General features: G+C 37.9%; 1 pseudogene; it reads left to right on the top strand.

The window, feature by feature from the left end:
- Positions 1 to 2,486: 2,486 nt before the first annotated feature.
- LOC149773017 (snake venom 5'-nucleotidase-like) overlaps positions 2,487 to 17,700 on the top strand; it is a 31,835-nt pseudogene continuing 16,621 nt past the window's right edge.

The raw sequence follows: 17,700 nt of genomic DNA, 5'->3' as shown, positions 1-17,700 counted from the left end.
GAAAATGAAATGATGGGAATTAAACCATTGACGTCGACACCCCTATCCAGAAGAAACCTACAAAAGAGACAAGCGGACTTCGTATCACCACAAGAGAAAAATACAACACCCATGAAAGAACCAACCGAGATAAGAAAAAGCACACCCAAAAAGATAAAGGAAGATGAAGACACAGATGAGGATGAAATGGGAACCGAAAATGAGAGCGAAAAGGAAAAAGACGTGACTAATGAAGAATAAGAAATAACAAAAATAGAGACAGAAATTGAAGCAGAAACAGAAACGGAATATGACAGCAAAGAAGGAACAAGAGAGACTGTAATAACAAGCGAACCAGATAGCACACTACAAGAAACAAATCATACAATGATAACAGAAAATGAAACCTCGCCCAACTCTTCTGCTTCAAACACATGCATGATGCATGGTTGACGGGAGAGGCTGCAGTGAGACGGCATAATGTCAGAGTACCCCCCAAAGTGTCCACTGTGTAAGAAAGGCCCTTTTAGTAAAACACACACAATATTACAATGCATGCAAACCAAAAACAATAGAGAACAAGTTATAATAGAAATACAAAAAAATGAGACATACAAACCACAAAACCTTTTGTACCTTGATGGGAACTTTAACAAAAATACACTATACAAAATAACAAATTACAACTATGAAAGCATGTGGACAGATGATAACAATAGATAACAGATGATAATATCCCCTATGAGGAAAGTACAGATAAGGACGCCATGGGGCTATGCCACATGGCGCTACGCGAAGTGAACAGGCCCATGGAAGAGTCTGGAAAAGGAACCCTTATGGAAGGGATAACAAAAATATAGAAATAAGTGACACTTTTAACAATATAAATACATCACACTAGGTCCCCCCCCCCTTTTTATATAAAAAATACTAACCATAGTACAGCTCCATACTGTACTAAAAAGACAAAATATAATTAAAAATATTTTGAAACTTTGGCATAAACTTAAATAAAAGAGAACCTGCTCGAGATGGGAGACATACATAAAATAAAGAAAGTACAGACCCCACCTCGAGCACAGTTCAATCTTTCTCAATATACGAGAGCGACATATAGCGCACACATAAACCAGTAGGGTTTTAAAGTTATATACAGTATAACGCTACTCGCAGAAAATTCCAAATTAAAAGAACACTCCCGGTGTAATGTAAACACGGGAGAAAATAAGACAACTGGGAATAGATTTGACCCAATATGCTGTCCCCACAAGAAAACAAAAAATAGCAATCATAACACATAGCACACTCATATAGCAAACATGGGACATAGGCGACCCTAACAAGGTCGACAAAAATACAAGGGAAGGAACTCGGAGAGGGTAATGGAAATCACTCTCGGATGAACAACCCTATAGACACGCTAGGGAAAATTTTGAAATACCCCTTTCGAAATTACTAAATAATCTTAAATTCTAAATTTAAAAAAAAAACAGCAACCAAACAACACACCTTCGGGGGAAACATAAACACATAAACCCTTTACAACTTTTTGGCTAGATTGGGGGGGGGGATCTGTCTGGTGCACCCCCCCCCAAAAAAAAAAATTAAAAGTACATGTATTTTTAATGTAGGCCTCTACGAGTCCAACACCCTCGAGTCCAATCCCACAACCATTCAAATTATAGTTAAGGTTTTGTGGTCTATTATTGCGGAATCTAGTAGCGAATGCCAGGTACTATTAGATACAGTAGAACTTGATGTGTATGCAAAACGACAAGAAGTAAAGCAGATGACGCCTGATGCATATTGGTTGTTTGAACACAACATTATGAAAAGAGTTAATTTTTTAAAGAAAGAATTTGAAAATTATTTTAAAAACAGATCAAATAACCACATTGGGACTGTAAGAAGGAACCTCTGTCAGAAGTTAGCATTGGTATTGCCCTATAAATCACATGGGGGGGGGTGTGTGTCAAAAGTCGTAAAATGTATGAAATTATTCTATATAAAACATGTTTTGTTTATCAAAAAAAAATATGAAACTTTAAGTGCATGTTTTGCATAGTTGTATGAGTCTAACACCCACGAGTCCAGTCCCACAAGTTCTAAATAGGGAACAATTTAATGAAATGAAGACAAATAACGAAAGAAAAATATACGTGATTCAAAATAGACCTAATAAGCGACAGCGACGCTGATTTCTAGGACAAATATTTACTGTATCTGATTATGAATTAGTCTCGACTAACATAGCAGAGGAGACGGTGTTCTAATGAGGTTGAATGAACAGTTGAACTCCAGATGCATATACTATACAGGATTCAGGTCTGCCAACCGGTCAAAGGTCAAATTAAGGTAACAGAGCGTAAACAGGGGCAAGTTTAAAAGTTAAGGCATCAGAGTGTAAACAGGGGCAAGTATAAAACATCATGTTTGATCGGATGAGGTGAAGTATTCCTGTACTAGATACCGTACTCACGGTGTATCTTGGCGATTACTGGTAAATCATGGGCGTTTCAAAGACACACTTGTTGTTCTTTATTGCTGTCGTCGATCTAGTGTCCGTACGCTGTTTTAATCTGACTATACTTCATACAAACGATTTTCATGCTCATTTTGAACAGATCAACAAGTATTCTAGCGACTGTACAGTGGAACAGGCCCAGAAGGGAGAGTGTTTCGGTGGCATTGCACGAGAGGCGACAAAAGTTAAAGAAATCCGATACACACATCAAAATGTGATTCTCCTTGACGCCGGAGATCGGTTTACTGGAACCCTCTGGTTCTTGAAGTACAAGGGCTTCGCATCTGCGTACTTTATGAAAACATTACAGTATGATGCCATGGTAAGTTACTACTACTACTAATAATAATAATAACGTATTTAAAGAGGGGAGCATACTTACATTATGGCCGCATTAAAAGTTTATACGTAGAACACTCGTAAATTCATAAATTAAAACTCGTAATCCCAAATGACATTGACCTATACAATAGTAGAAAATGGTATTGTTAATTTAAAAGAATAAAATACGAGGACACTAATTCTGCTTCAACCTCCCTCCCATTTAATGATTGTTTGCTACGCAACTGATTTATATTATGGTACAAAAACATTGCATTTTCACGAATATCGAAGATACCAGTCAAACTATATGGGATTTTGTGTTGCAAGATGAACTATATATATAAAAATTATAAAATAAACAACACCAACATGTAGAATGTGTGACCGATTTCGCATTAATGCTTCATCAGACTGAAATCAAATTGAATTCAATATCACTTGTATCTTTATTTTATAATTTATCAAGAAAACCTTGACAACACCATGGCATCAACATATGATCCACGAATTAGCAATAGAACGACTTATTTAAGTGTGCATTATACGTAATACAAATATTGATACAACTGTTTATCTCCATTTAGTAATAAATATATATGGCGTTCTAAGACGTCTGCTATGAGTTGGGGTGGGGTGCTCCCAATATTTTTTAAAATTACTATGGAACTCCCACTCTGGCTCGTTTTTGTAGGAAGTGAAATTAGTGATAGAGAGAGGTAAAGCTCCGAGCCCCCAGTCAGCAATGCCGACAATTAAATTATTGAGAACACAAAGGTGAAATTCAAAAGAATAACAATTTAATACAATTTAAACGATATTAATTTCTCAACCAATCTTCTTCCTCTCGACCATGTAACAACCTATTTCATCACGTGATTATAGTGTGAGATTGCTTTCCCCTGTACTTGGTTTCTGCTCATCTGTGTTCTACTCTGCCAATTCCTTTGCTCCTTCCGGCGTTCTCCGTACTACGATTCTTCCTATACTCTACCCCTTATTGTCTACTTTTCTCCTCCTCCTCCTTCTCTCTCTCTCTCTATCTAGCTACTAGGCTTGTTCTCTGCCTACTGCCTTGTTCTATCCTGTCTCTCCTCTCTGAGACTCGGGACTTAACTACCAGGTAGTTCTGTCCCCAAAAGATTCCTTTACGAAGCTTTCTGTCCTTAGAATGTACTAAGGGTTTTCCCGCCAGTTCACGAGTGGCTTCCTCGGAAAAGATTGCTGCTTGACCGATACGATGGCTTACAATAACTAATCCGTTCCCAGCCCAAATGACCGTTACATTCTAGTTAGAATTGATGGCCCCACCCTACTTCAGTTCCGATTGGATATCAATTCTACCCCAGTCGGTCTAGTTTAACAGACGAGCCTCAGGCCATCTGTCAACGCGAAGAGATTTACACAGCAACAAGGGTCCTTTGTTCTAGAACAAAGCTTCCAACGTCTACATGTGAGTTTTGACACCCAACGAAGCGGAGCTCTTGTACAACCACGAAATGCTACGATAACCGCAGGGTTTACATATACACCGTTCCATTATATCGCGATTATAGCCGTGACGTTATTGGGGATAACCACAGGGGTGGGAGAGTCTCACTGGTTTTGTTGTCAGAATGACCATTGGCTTACTCCATGTTTGACGACTAAATGCATTCCAAATTTTACTGTCATGTTAATTTAGAATAAATGTTTCTAAAGAGAGATTTTAATGGTAGGGCTAATAACGTCAATTGATTTATGAGAAAAGACCAGTTTCGTTTCAAACAAATCGATTTTTGTTCCAACTACGTTTCTTTCAATAATAGAGCAAAACTTATTGACGAGTTTCTATTGCCTAAGCATCGAATAATACTAAGTGAAGGTGGTATCACTGAGGTGTTAAAATGTTGGGTTTCCGGTCTCTAAGCCTAACCCGACCGATGACATCACTGCTAGTTGCAAACAAACCTAGTTTCTCCCACCTCAGCAAGGTTATTCAAAGGTAATAACCGAGAATTTGACAGTACCGCAATGGCTAATTCACGGACAGGTAGTTTCTTTGTTTCAGAATCGGTCTAAAGTTGTAATATTATATAACACGTACTGAGATTACCCAAAGTACTTAAAATTACAAATTCTATCAGAAGACATTTATAAACATGAAGCTGAATTGTTGACAAATTTTCTCAGACAACGTGACATGCATCAGATCTGACTTCACATCACGAGGAAATAGTGGTTACATATCTTCACAAATGGCTCTACCCACCTTTCTAGCATTTTAAAACACGATACGTTAAATGAATTTTTCATTGGACAACTTACTGACGTGACTGCTTTTGTGATCTTCTTGGCGTAAATGTTCATCTCACTGTGTTATATTTTCGAACAATCTATGAGTGAGATTAGCAGCTGTAAAATTAGGACACTTACAGAAGGGACAATCCATTATCTATTATCAACACAGAGAAGAGAAAAAACCAAAAAAATCTACTATCAACACAGACTAGCCAAGGAGTTACTGTATATAGTCACACTATTCCACTTTCACAAATATTCTTTAGTTTAGAGACAATGTCTATTGTTAGGGGAAAACAAACACACACACACACATACACACACAAAGCCACACGCATACAATGAAGTGTTTACAGACAAACTTCCATTTTTTTACAATTCCTACAAACAAACACACAAAGACAGATAAATCGCTTGGCAACTTGAATTAGTCTCTTTTCTAGCGATCTCGTTAGCCCTGAGAAAAGCTGTTTTTCTCTAACTCAAAATAAACATGGTTAATGGTGAAATCTCCCTGGGCTGACACCACAGACATAACGGCGGCTCAAGTCATTGTCCCAATTGACTGTAGCTGCTGGGAGTGCAGAGGCAGCTTCAGTGGCCTCACCATCCTATGCTTCAGTTTGCGGGACCCTGAAGACTCTCTCCCTTATTATCCTTTGTCCTGCTTGCTGATGTGGCTGTGGAGGTGTCCTCACCTCAGGATTAACCTCACACAATGGCCTTAGTATGAGGTAAAGCAGGATCATTTTCTTCTATTTTTTTCTTTTTCCTCTCCTCCTTCTCCTACTCTTCTCTCCTGGCTGATTCTTCTATGACCTCCATGGCCAGATCGTCAAGTATGTGCATGGCACACTCCATGTGCATTTGGAGTTTGAGTAATTTACTGATTCTGCTGATATTGTCACTGTTGTTTCGTTGACGATAGTTAGCCAGACTTACTAACGCTCTGCTTTATATTCCTGAAATGCAGACGTGAAAAACATTCCCCTTACGCAAAAACTAACAATGCCCATACCACCATCAATAACATGGAACGTGCGGACTTAAAAGAAACACTCATGTTCACGTTTTTACCTAAAGACAAACACATACTATCATATAAGTCATAGAAACGAAGTGCTTATAGACACACTTTTCGTATCTACACACAAACACACACACACTATCTTACAAAGTGAAAGAAAAGAAGTGTTTATAGATACACTTCTATTTTTTATCTACACAATCACACACTATTTTACATAGTCAAAGAAACGAAGTTTTTATAGGCACACTTCTATGGTTTCATAGCACAGACAAACACAAAGACAGCCAAATAGTTTGTGGTAATTTGACTATTATCTCTTTTCTACAGTGCTGGGGTATTCCTGAAAGGGATGTTTTATTGGGGAGTTATGACAATCTCTTATCGTCTAGGACTGCGTCCCCGTTTGGCTGCAGGCTTTCCGACAGGATAGTGTCTGCTTCAACGGAAAGAGAAGGAGATCTCTTTTCGTGTCCACTTGACAGTCCACAAAACTTCAGTCTGGTTCCTGCGACTGCTGCTGCTGCTGCTGATCTCTCTGCTTCTGAAGTCTATACTTCTCCGTCCATTCTTCTTGTCCCTTCTTGCTTTCCTCTTCAAACACTTCTCCTATTAGGTCTTGAGCCGTATTCAACATCCTGACATTCTCTGTCTCATAAGGTTTGGGTATCAGGTTTTGCCTGACACGATGTGAATTCACGTGGGCTTCGTTCAACTTGGTTAGTCTTGAAGTCGTCTTCATAGGTGGACGAGTGAACATAGGATGGTCTGACTGGAGATCGCCTTGATTTATATGGTTGAAGCGCAAAAGCGATTGAAAACATCCCTGCTGTTTTTAGAGTCTGAACGTTATAGTTTATCTTATGGTGAGGGATAGAGAGAAGTCAATAAGCATGCATGGAAGTAAAAAAATTTAAAAATAAATCACCAACAATTTTCCAAACATAAATTTTTTATTCTACAAATCATTAACCAACACATCATATAACATCATTACAAGTTTTCAAAATAACAAACTACTTTTGACAAGGTTGACAAAGTTGTGAAATTAAGTTAGACTTTGACTATTGAAAGTCATTGGGCCATTGACGTACACTACTTGTCCTACTTAAAGACACGATATATCCATAATGGTCACAAAACCATCGATCTACTTTTTCATCGTTTCTAGAAGAACCACGATAAAAAAGTCATTAATTGTTCAAAGGAATATTAAAAACTGCGTTGATGAAGAAAATACACACAATATTGTCCACACACCATGTATTCTGTGATTTGTAATTACACGTTGTTTAATCTTGTCGTCTGGGCATTTCTTCTCATAAAGACGATGATGTAGTTTTCCAAAGGCGGTAATCCATACGAATCAAAATACTCCACACACGCATCGTTGGGGAAGGTAGTCGACTGCCCAGTGGGTTCCTGGGAGATAACTGTCGTCCGTATTGATGACATAAGCTTGATGGTCATTAGGTTTGCGACGAGGCGGTTCATCTTTAGCGCACACAACAGGATTTCAAGAAGCAGTGTATAAACTGTTGCTCAAAAGGTAAAAAAGTTCCCAGGTATGCATTTTCTTTTGTTTTGTTGCTGGTCTCACAGGTAATAATTAGTCATCAATTCAGTTCTGACGTTTAGCTTGAAAATCTCTGTCAAGTCATTGTCTCTTCGCTTCGTTTCCATACTTTGGGCCAAGAGAGCTTGGATGCGATGGATCTCTAGAGCAGTCAATGGAGGGGATGAATGATCACGTAAGTCTTTATACCACTGATGCAACACTGGTTCTTCCGAAATGAGACCTGAATCGTCCTCTAGATGCTCGTCCAATTTTTATTCTTGAGTCATCACCATGCATTTATCGTGTTGAATTTGACTGGGATGATCGTTTGTGACATCCATAGCAATTTTTGTTGATACAGCCTGTAATGGTTTCTGCTAGGTCTTTGGCGAAACAGGGGACTAAATGTTGTTGTTGTTCTAGCCATCTATATATGACCGTCCCGTCTTCGTCTTTGTTGATGGGTTTTGATTAAACGATATTATTCCATTCCATTTCCAAAGATTCTCTACCATTCAAAGAGGTCTTCCATAGCTTCCAGTCGTCTAGAATGACTTCTTTCATACTGTTGAGTTGTATCGTATTGTCAAATTTGGCATACAAAATGACGTTCACCGTCTTGGGCAGAGGATCTTTAAACTGAAGTTCCACACGATTTTGGCCTGATTGTATAGGGTGGAAATGTTCCTTGTCGCTGCCTTGGTCTGGAGTGAAATCAAAAGTTCATAAAGCGTAGTCTCCTGCATAATCGTCGTTAGAAATACCGTGCCTGTTGTTTTTCCGTTACTGACATGTAGCTTCGTACGGGAACAAGTACGATCTCAAGTAATTATTCTCGCCAAACTTAGGTTCGAAGGGTCACACAACGTCATGCCATCGCGACTGACGTCAGGAGCGGTGTCGTCCAGTAGCAAATATCTTGTCGTCGGGGTGCTCGTCTCTCCAGGCTACTAAATTATCTCCTTCGATGTTAGGGTGACGGTGACACAAGCGATCGATGTAGATGCAACTGTCCGTGTCAAAATAAGCACACGATCTTCTAACAGTTTTAAAGCTTCGTGCAAGGTTAAGCGAGCATGGGCTGTCACGTTGGCCGCAATGATGACATTTCCAAATTCGTCATCCTCTACAAAGTCCAGTTCTTCTTTGTAATTGACTAAGATCAACGTTTCACGAAGAACGTCCACTTGTTTCATGTATTTGGTTTTGTCGTGAATCATCTGGAAGTAGCCTGAAAGATCGGACAAATACTATGTCTTGGGTAAACTCGGTTGTTGTGACATTTTTCCCCACAAACAGTACAACATCACTTTGGCAAAGGATCGTCGACCTTCGTTTTTCTCTACGTGGTCTAAAGTGATGCCTTTCTGTTCCAAGTATTTCTTTTGGTCCTCGAGTGGCCGTCATGTCGTTAGCGCGCAGGTCAAAAGCACGCCTACCAATGCGCGCCGATAAAAGCGTTCACCGACAAAAGCGCACAAGGCATACATTATAAAAGTTATTATGTCAAATAGATAAGTAAATATTCGCTATTTAAAAAATGTTTAATATTATTAATATGAGTTTCAGTGTATTATTTCTGTCACTTTTCAAAATGCAACGATATGCGCATAATCAAGACAAACAAACAAGGCAAAATGATTATAAAAATTGATATAATTTTCATTTTTTATATCTATAATTTTTCAAATTGCAACATTATGTGCGATTCCGCGCAGATATTCGATCAAGGGTACGTTACCATATTTTGGAACCAAAGCTAGCAGACGTCAGTTATGTCTGACATACTTTGATTTCGATGCCTCAGGCTGTCTAAATCCTGCTCGATATCCTTCGATCGTAATCTCAGCATGATCTTGCTTATTGCGAAAGTGGTCAACCAGCTTGTAGACAGACGGATGATGACAGTCTACTGTCTGTTGAAACGATCAATGCCATGTCTCAACCAAATTATTAGTGCGTGGTAACCTGTCGTTTACACGGTTGCGTATGTCCACAAATTAATAGGAAATCTCGTATTTCCTCTACGGTTTCTTCTTTGTCTTCCCACATAGTTGTCTTCCCAGTAATCTTTGATTGGTGTATGTTCCGGAGGGTTGCTTTCCACCAACTCATCAAGAGCGTCTGGAACATCTTCAACTGGAACAAAACTGAAGGCTAAAAACATTTCGACATACATGTGAACATGTACATCATCACGGTAAGCATCCGCTAAATGATATTCCTGTACTTTGCGCCACAAACATTGTTCTTGATGGAAGAAGCATCCTGATAACCGTGCTCCTGCGAAAATGGTTGCACGTGCGTTTAGACTAGCTTTATCGAAATCGGCCATAATGCTAGCAGGATTAAGACCAGGCTACAGTTCGAGAAGTTTCTGCATGTCGCGTTCATAGTCATGCTGTTTTCTCCTCCAGCAACACGTAGAGGATAGGCCGAGTTGCTAATTAAAGCATGGATAGTGAATAGCTGAGTAAATGATGTCGGCGCAACTTAAAAAGTACCATCGATACATTAGTGATCATTTTGCTGTATAAGGATAAGTTTTTCAGTTGTTCCGAACATCAGAATGCGAATATCATCATCCGCACCCGAACCCTACAGAAGCAAATGAGTGTCTCTTGCAGATTTTTGCAGAGATTATAGAATGGCAATATCGTTTTACGAAATTATGTTGGCGTATGGAAGATGGGTTTTTTTTCTTCGTCGTTCGATCGCACTCTGTGAAGCCGTATACGATAGCAACATACTCGCTGTCTGCAACGAAATTCCGAGATAGCTTTGCATGATTATTTCCATTGGTCTCTCGGCGGTATTTATTGCTCTTCAAAGGATCTCTGCTACTGTCTTCTTCGCTTCGTTGCTGTCCGGATATGGAGCATGGTTGAATGAAAAAAGCGTGTTCTGCTTTTTCTGCTGTTGCAAAAATTTCCCAAATTCTTCTTTCTGCCTCTGTTTAAAATCCTCGACGTGTGGTACGGAGGGAGAAGGCGGCAAAGTTGCTGTTACAGGAACAAATTCTTGTGAAGTAGAGAAAAAATCCATTAAATCCCAATTAAAATCGGTCTCTTCTGGAAGTAGGACCGTGTTTACTTTGGTAGCCAATGCTATGCCATCACTTCTCGTCGTTACACCCGGTACATCCCATTTCATCATCTTCTTAGTTTCCGTCATGTTCTAACATTGTCGCATTGATTCACTGTAGACAGACGCTAGCGCATCTATATAAGGAATGTTATATCACAGGTAGCTCTCTTCGGATTGGAAGACAGACTCCGCACTCTGACTAAATTTTTTAACCCGTCTGTTTGGATTGGTGAAAGAACTCAATCTGTTTCGATCCGCTCTTCCACAATAGATAACCGCAGTTCACTTCATTCACTTCACATGTTCTCTTCACAAGATGTCGACAACTTAGAATCGTGTACCCTCGTATCGTCTATGCTGTTCAACTCGCACTATCCCATGTTTGTCAAATCATCATGGGCTATCACCCAAATCATAGAGATAGCCCTTTGAAAAAGAAGGATCTATGTGAAGAGACATGGCTGTCTGAAGAGAGTCTTAATCTACAGACCAGAGGCCAGACGATGTTTGAAGAAGAAAAGAAGATCCGTGAGATGCCCTCTATGTTAACTGAATGGTGTTAACATAAAATCCCAAATGCTTTTTTCAGGGCCACTCCAATGCTTCGAAAAGACAGTTTTTTTTTATTGACATATTAGTGTATTCGTTTTTTTTTGGTTTGTTTGTTTGTCTATGTTTATAAAGTTATATGTTCCGCCTCGCCAGGCGTTATATAAAATTATATGTCTCGCCAAGCGTTATAGCATTTTTCCGCTGTCCTGCTTCGCCGGATTGAGGTCAGCTACTTGTAACATTGTTGCCAGTGTCCATTACCATGACATCATCCTGTTCCGTTTCCCATGACGCTAAACAGGCCCAATCCGTTGTTAAAATTCCCTTGACGCTGTATACGGCCACCTATGTTAAAATTCCCCTGTTAAATTCCCTTTGACCCTAGGGTACATCCAGCCGATCTAACACTAAAGTCCCCTTCACACTATAATGCACCCATACACTACTAATATGACTCATAGGCAGTATCTGCAAGTCACCTCTCGTATTAATTTTCCATTCTATGTTCCGGTATGTTTTTTGCTATCATTCCGGATTCCGCTACTCATTTCATATCTTGGTCAAGTTTTATGTTAGTCCTTTTTTAATGTAGGCTGATTATGTTATCTCATTTCGTCCAAAAATTTATTCTAAAAAAAATAAAAGGCCAAACGGCAAACAAAGAGTAAAAATAATATATAAAGATTTTATTCTCCATATATGACGGTGTGTCCGTGTTTGCGCGTGTTCTGTTATTGTGTGGGGAAGCCATGCTAGTGGTATGTACATGTCTCCCCTTGTCTGGCTGTTTGAGTACCCATGTGCTGTGCACCAGTGTTTTATCTGGCTCCTCCTCATGTCTGTCTGCTTCGCGTAGCGCCATGTGATAGAGCCCCGTGGTATCTACGCTCAATACTTATTTCGGCACACAGGACCCTTGTTCCCGTCTGGAAGACTTCTTGTACCTAGATTGTAGTTGTTAAAGTAGTGTTACTTGAAAGTGAGTTTCCCTTATGTATGTGGTGAATATTAGGTATTCGTATACACTTTGTTTTCCTTCATCAAGCCTGTGAAGCCCGGGAAATGGGAGAGAGGAGCACACCAGCCAGAGCACAGTCTGGAACCAAAGCCTAGGCAGGGCGGTGTACCACAGTGGTCTTCTTCCTGCAGGGTTTGGGAGGAAATTGTTGTTCCTTGAGTAATCTACCTCTTTATCCTGATAACCTGCCTGCATTTCAACATTGTTGTAATTACATGATCTATAAATGTTTGGATTTTATTTCTATCTGAAATTTGGTCTAAATACAATATATTATTATCATGGTACCTTACGTTCTGGCCGATTAAGTTCTTTAAACGTTCCCTTTTTGCTCTATTTTCATCACACTGGGTGATTATGTACTTTTGTGTGTAAGATTTGCTCTCCTGCATTGTGGGCAGTTTCGGATCTTTTTTTTTATCATGTGTCGATTCAGCACCACTTCTCCCGTAAGAAATGCGTCGTGCATGTATTTCAAGAACATACTTTGGCTCTTTAGAGGTTTAACCCCCAACTACTCTCCTCACACTTCCACCCATTTTATCTGCCCATTCTTTTGTTCGACTTTCATTAGCATATTCTTTGTTGAGTCTTCTCTAACCAATTCGTACGTTTCTTTTTCTTCAGTTTCCCACTCGTGTTTTTTGTCCCTATACTTTAATAATAATATTTTTTTAAAAATCTGTACATCTTGGGTGCCTCTAGTTGTTTAACTAAATTATCATTTCTCTGAATGTCTGCATTGTTTCTCAGCGTAAATCCAAAACCAAGAGATATATAAACTTCCCATGCAAATGCTCGTTTGCTTTTATTAGCTTTGTTCTATTTAGTATAATTACGAATTTTGTATAGAGTAGATTTGAAATGTTTATCCCTCTCTGTTCTTTGTCTCTGAAAAGGTATTCTGTTGGTAAATAATGTAATGCTCCGTTCCATAAATAATGGATACTTGGCTTATCCAAATCTTCAATTTGTTTGTTTTTGATATCAATTGATTTCATTTCATAGTTAGCGTTACTATACACGTATGTTTCTGCCACTTAGGCACTATCCGTTATGCTGAGCAGCGCATACACCCAGATGTCCATGTTCACTTTTTTCTGTCCATGTTTATGTAATTCTCTAAGCTGCCTTGTGCCCTAAGATTATACCTAGGACCTTGACCTTGTCCTTAATAGGATAGGTGGGGAAGAGTGAGTCCTGTGTGATTCCCCTTCGAGTTTACTATTAGTAAGATTTCGGGGTTTTTTTTCGTGATTAATTCTATATCTCGAGGCCTTTCTGAAAGTTTCAAATTCAATTTGTAGGTGTTTAAAGGAAATTTACATCAGATATGAAATCAGTAAAGTCATCACCATGTTTAAGCATTTCAAACTTTTTAGTTCATATTTCAAATATGGTATGGGTATTTCTGCGATGTTTTGGATGCCTCTTATATTTTGGCATATACTTTATATTGCTATTATGTATAATAGCAAGGACAGACGGCATACATGCCTTACTGATTGTTCAACGTTGTATATCAAATTTCTTTGTTACCGCTCCATTCACGTGTTCGTTTGAAAAAATTTCATTATACAAGATTTGGTCCAATTTTGGAAAAAAACATTCGGAAATCAAATTTCTCTAATAACATTTCTAGGTACTTATGTTCTATTCTGTCAATGGCTTTTTCCGGGTCAAAAAGTACCATAGCACATTTATGACCAGTTATTTTTAAATAGTCTATCACGGTCTGTATACTGGGGATGTTGTTTTGAATAGCCCTCCCTTTTTCCCCGCAACTTTGGTTAACATTTATTATTGTTTAAATGGTTTGTTTGTCCAGTTAGATATAACTCTACTGAGAATTTATTAGTCCACATTTAGCAAGGAGATGGCTCTCCAGATTTTCAACTAATCCATATCCACCTTTCTCTTATATAATATTGATATTAAATCCTTTCTCACTGATTTCGTCACCCCCCTCCTCAAATGCAGTTGTATAGGGATTCCAATATTGGTATTGGTTCCCTATTTAACTTTATATACAAACTACAATTAGTCTGTCTATCCCTCTGCGAATTTCCTTTCGCGAGAGAGGTTATTTTTTCTTCTTCTATCTCTGTACTTCTAATAAAATCTTCGCATTGTTCCTTCTGCTCTTTTAGATCTTTCCCCTCATTCTACCCCTTGCATATAAATATTTGCCTCCTCCGTATCGATGTTCTGCTAGGCATATATGTTCTCATAGTATTTCCTTATACAGATTAGATCACATAGGTATATATGTATATGGATGTCATGTATATTTAATTTAAGTGCTTGTCTGTTAGTTTGAATTTTTAAAAATTATTTCATCACATGTTATTGTGATGTAACATTGTTTAATGGACTTGACCTTGTCATAATTTAGTTTATTTCTGCTTGACCTGATTGACTTTTTTATTTTAAATTTCATTAATGTAAACAACTAAAAATAGCTTCATTATACTCTATGTGTATGAGCTTATTAGCCAAATCATTATTCAGGTAAACAAGAAGTGGTAAATATGTTCATCAAGGTCAGGGACCATGTGAATTTAATAGGTTATTGTGTTGTTAGTAAACAAGGCTCATTAAGATCATTCTAAGAAGGTTTTTTCCATTAGGTAATGGTTGTTTTTAGAAAATGCTAATGTGACCTGAAGTCAAGTAGACAAGTATATTATCTTGTGACTGAACATTTTACCAGTTGTGCTTTAACAACTAGCACTATAAGTTGTATGATGTTGTGTCCAGTTTGGGCTGAATTTTATTTTCTTCAAAAGTATTGAATTCAAGTTATTATTTTCTCTGGAAATACAAAAGTGCTCTGACAAAATTCTTAAAGACATTCATTTGAATGTATACTGAATTCAAACCTGGAATAATATTTCTGTTATTCAACAAGAGACTGTTGACACATTAGCACTTCGCTGACCATAACAGACACGTCTTTCCTTCAAATTTGGTTATCATCGGGACTTGAAATTCAGTTAAATTCAGGTCTTTTATTACTAGGACTTGTATCTTTAATTTTTGGATTATAAATTGGATTTAATTCGCAATACCGTACGTTCGTTTATCTCATTTTTCATTTTGCATTCTAGGGAAATAAATTATTTGTTAAATTTTACAAGGCTTGTTGTCTTCACTCTTTTATGTTACTTATTTTAAGAGCATAGACTTGTTACATAGGTCATTTATAGGTAATTTTTAAAAGCAGTACTCTCTCATCGGACTTTCTCATACTAGTACTGGACTAAATGTTAATTGGTTTCTTTTGAAGAAATAACTTAGCAACACGTGAAGATGGTTGAACACGTGTCACATTGGGATAAATAAGGATCTTGATAAGAGTTTTGCGTTGTAATAGTCTTTTGTCAAAGGTTCCCTTCCTTTTTGCGTCGGAATTTAACAATTCACAGCAAAGCAGACGATATCGTCAAATTTCTTTGCATGTAATATGAACAGCAAATTGATCGTGTTTGACGTATCGTTATTTTTTGTAACTTATTTTACACAAATAGCCGCTGTTGAAAGTGGCTCCCGGTCCGAATAGAGGACACTCAGTTTTACTTTTGACCTGAATTAAGCCCTGAATATCATTGGATATTATGGTGACACCCCATAGCCCCATCCTGACATGTCTTGCTTGTTAGGACTTAGAGATGACACATCGTTCTTCCTGAAGTTATGATTTGGTATCATGTTTTATTTCTCTCTCTCTCTCTCTCTCTCTCTCTCTCTCTCTCTCTCATTCTCTCTCTCTCTCTCTCTCTCTCTCTCTCTCTCTCTCTCTCTCTCTATATATATATATATATATATATATATATATATATATATATGTATAGTTGTGATAAAAGAATAATAAATACATATCATAGCTTTTCCTTATTACATGTTTGTCGAGGTTGTTTTTTGTTTTGTCCTGTCATATTTGATAGTTATCTTATCCCTTGTTTGTATTGACCATGGGTTTCGTACTCCCATCTCATTAGGCACTGAAAATCCAGCAAATCCGTTTCCTTTGTCCGGCGTTCCCTTTTTGTTAAATGGTTTTTTAGTAACTGTTGCCAAAGTCAGTTTCCTTTTGTCCTCTTTTGTGGCGATATAGAGTTTGCAACGTTGTTTGTGAATCCCGTTGTAAGAAGACTGACACTGGCAAGATCAAATTTAGCTTTTATTCTATCGGTAAATTATTTGAAGAGATACAATAATGTTCAAAGGATGAAATTTAAAAAAAAGGTGTCTTCATGCTTGTGTCGTTGTTTAGTGGCTTCTTGTTATTTTCCTATAGGGGTATTATAAATTGGGTTTTTAATCTGTGAAGTTGTCTACGATTTAGCGTAGGCAATCTTTATTAGTTACTATGGTTGTATTATGTATTGATGTTTTAATCTATATAGTTGTTTACGATAAATAGTCGCTAAAATAGGTCATGGAACTTAATTGTTCGCAAAATAAATACATAAATGTCTATTGCATACGCATTTGTTAATTATTTGTAGCAAACGTATTAAAAATAATTGTATGCATGGAGTCAGGAGGGGGAAGGTTCCTGTGAAGGTAACTCTACCTGTTGGGAGAGTGTGCCTCTTCGCTTTTGCTATGTTTCTGCTGTGAAGATACGTGTGTTGTTTTATAGATGCCCTGGTAGCGAAAAGTGGTTTATCGGGTTTTTCGGATGGTTGAAAACATTGTCACGCTTTGGTTTTATGGTGGATAGGTAAAGAAGATTTAGAGTCAGATTTCCGTTCTTAACTCAGTAATCTTCGCTAACAAGGGTTTCCGATATATTGACCCTATTTACACCTTGGCGGATCGAAGAGATATTTCAATGCTTTGTCCCAGCGACATCTGTTGGATTTCATGATTTGCTTTCTTTAATATGTAATGCCAGCTAACCAGCAGAGTGCCACATAGGTACATTGTATATCAGCCGAAAATGTTGGAGGCAATTTACTTCAAAAGGACATATTGAACGTTTAACATCGAAAGTATGACTATGTACTAGAGAGAAGCCATTATATATGAATTTGCTTATTTATGTGTACATTCTATTTATGTGCTCTCTATCCGCCAAGGCGTAGATTATGTTAACCTATCGAAACCCTGGCTAGCGAAGATGGAATCCAGTAGGTGTTCAGGAGATTTTGACATATATTGCTGTAATTCTGAGATGTCCGGAAAATTTGGTTTTTACATTTTGCAAATATTATATAGTTAAAATCTGTAATTTATAAATGTGTTTAAAACTTTACCTTCTGCAGGTTATTTATTAATAATCCGCTATGTATTTAGTAGAGTCTTTCTTTATCTCCGTTCACTTCTATGTAGCTATAGCTTAAAGT

The sequence above is a fragment of the Sinohyriopsis cumingii genome, unplaced genomic scaffold, assembly GCF_028554795.1.
Source record: "Sinohyriopsis cumingii isolate HCF-2022 unplaced genomic scaffold, ASM2855479v2 utg000913l, whole genome shotgun sequence".
Lineage (NCBI taxonomy): Eukaryota > Metazoa > Mollusca > Bivalvia > Unionida > Unionidae > Sinohyriopsis > Sinohyriopsis cumingii.
Note: the sequence above shows the minus strand (reverse complement) of the source record. Positions and strands in the feature narration are given on the sequence as shown.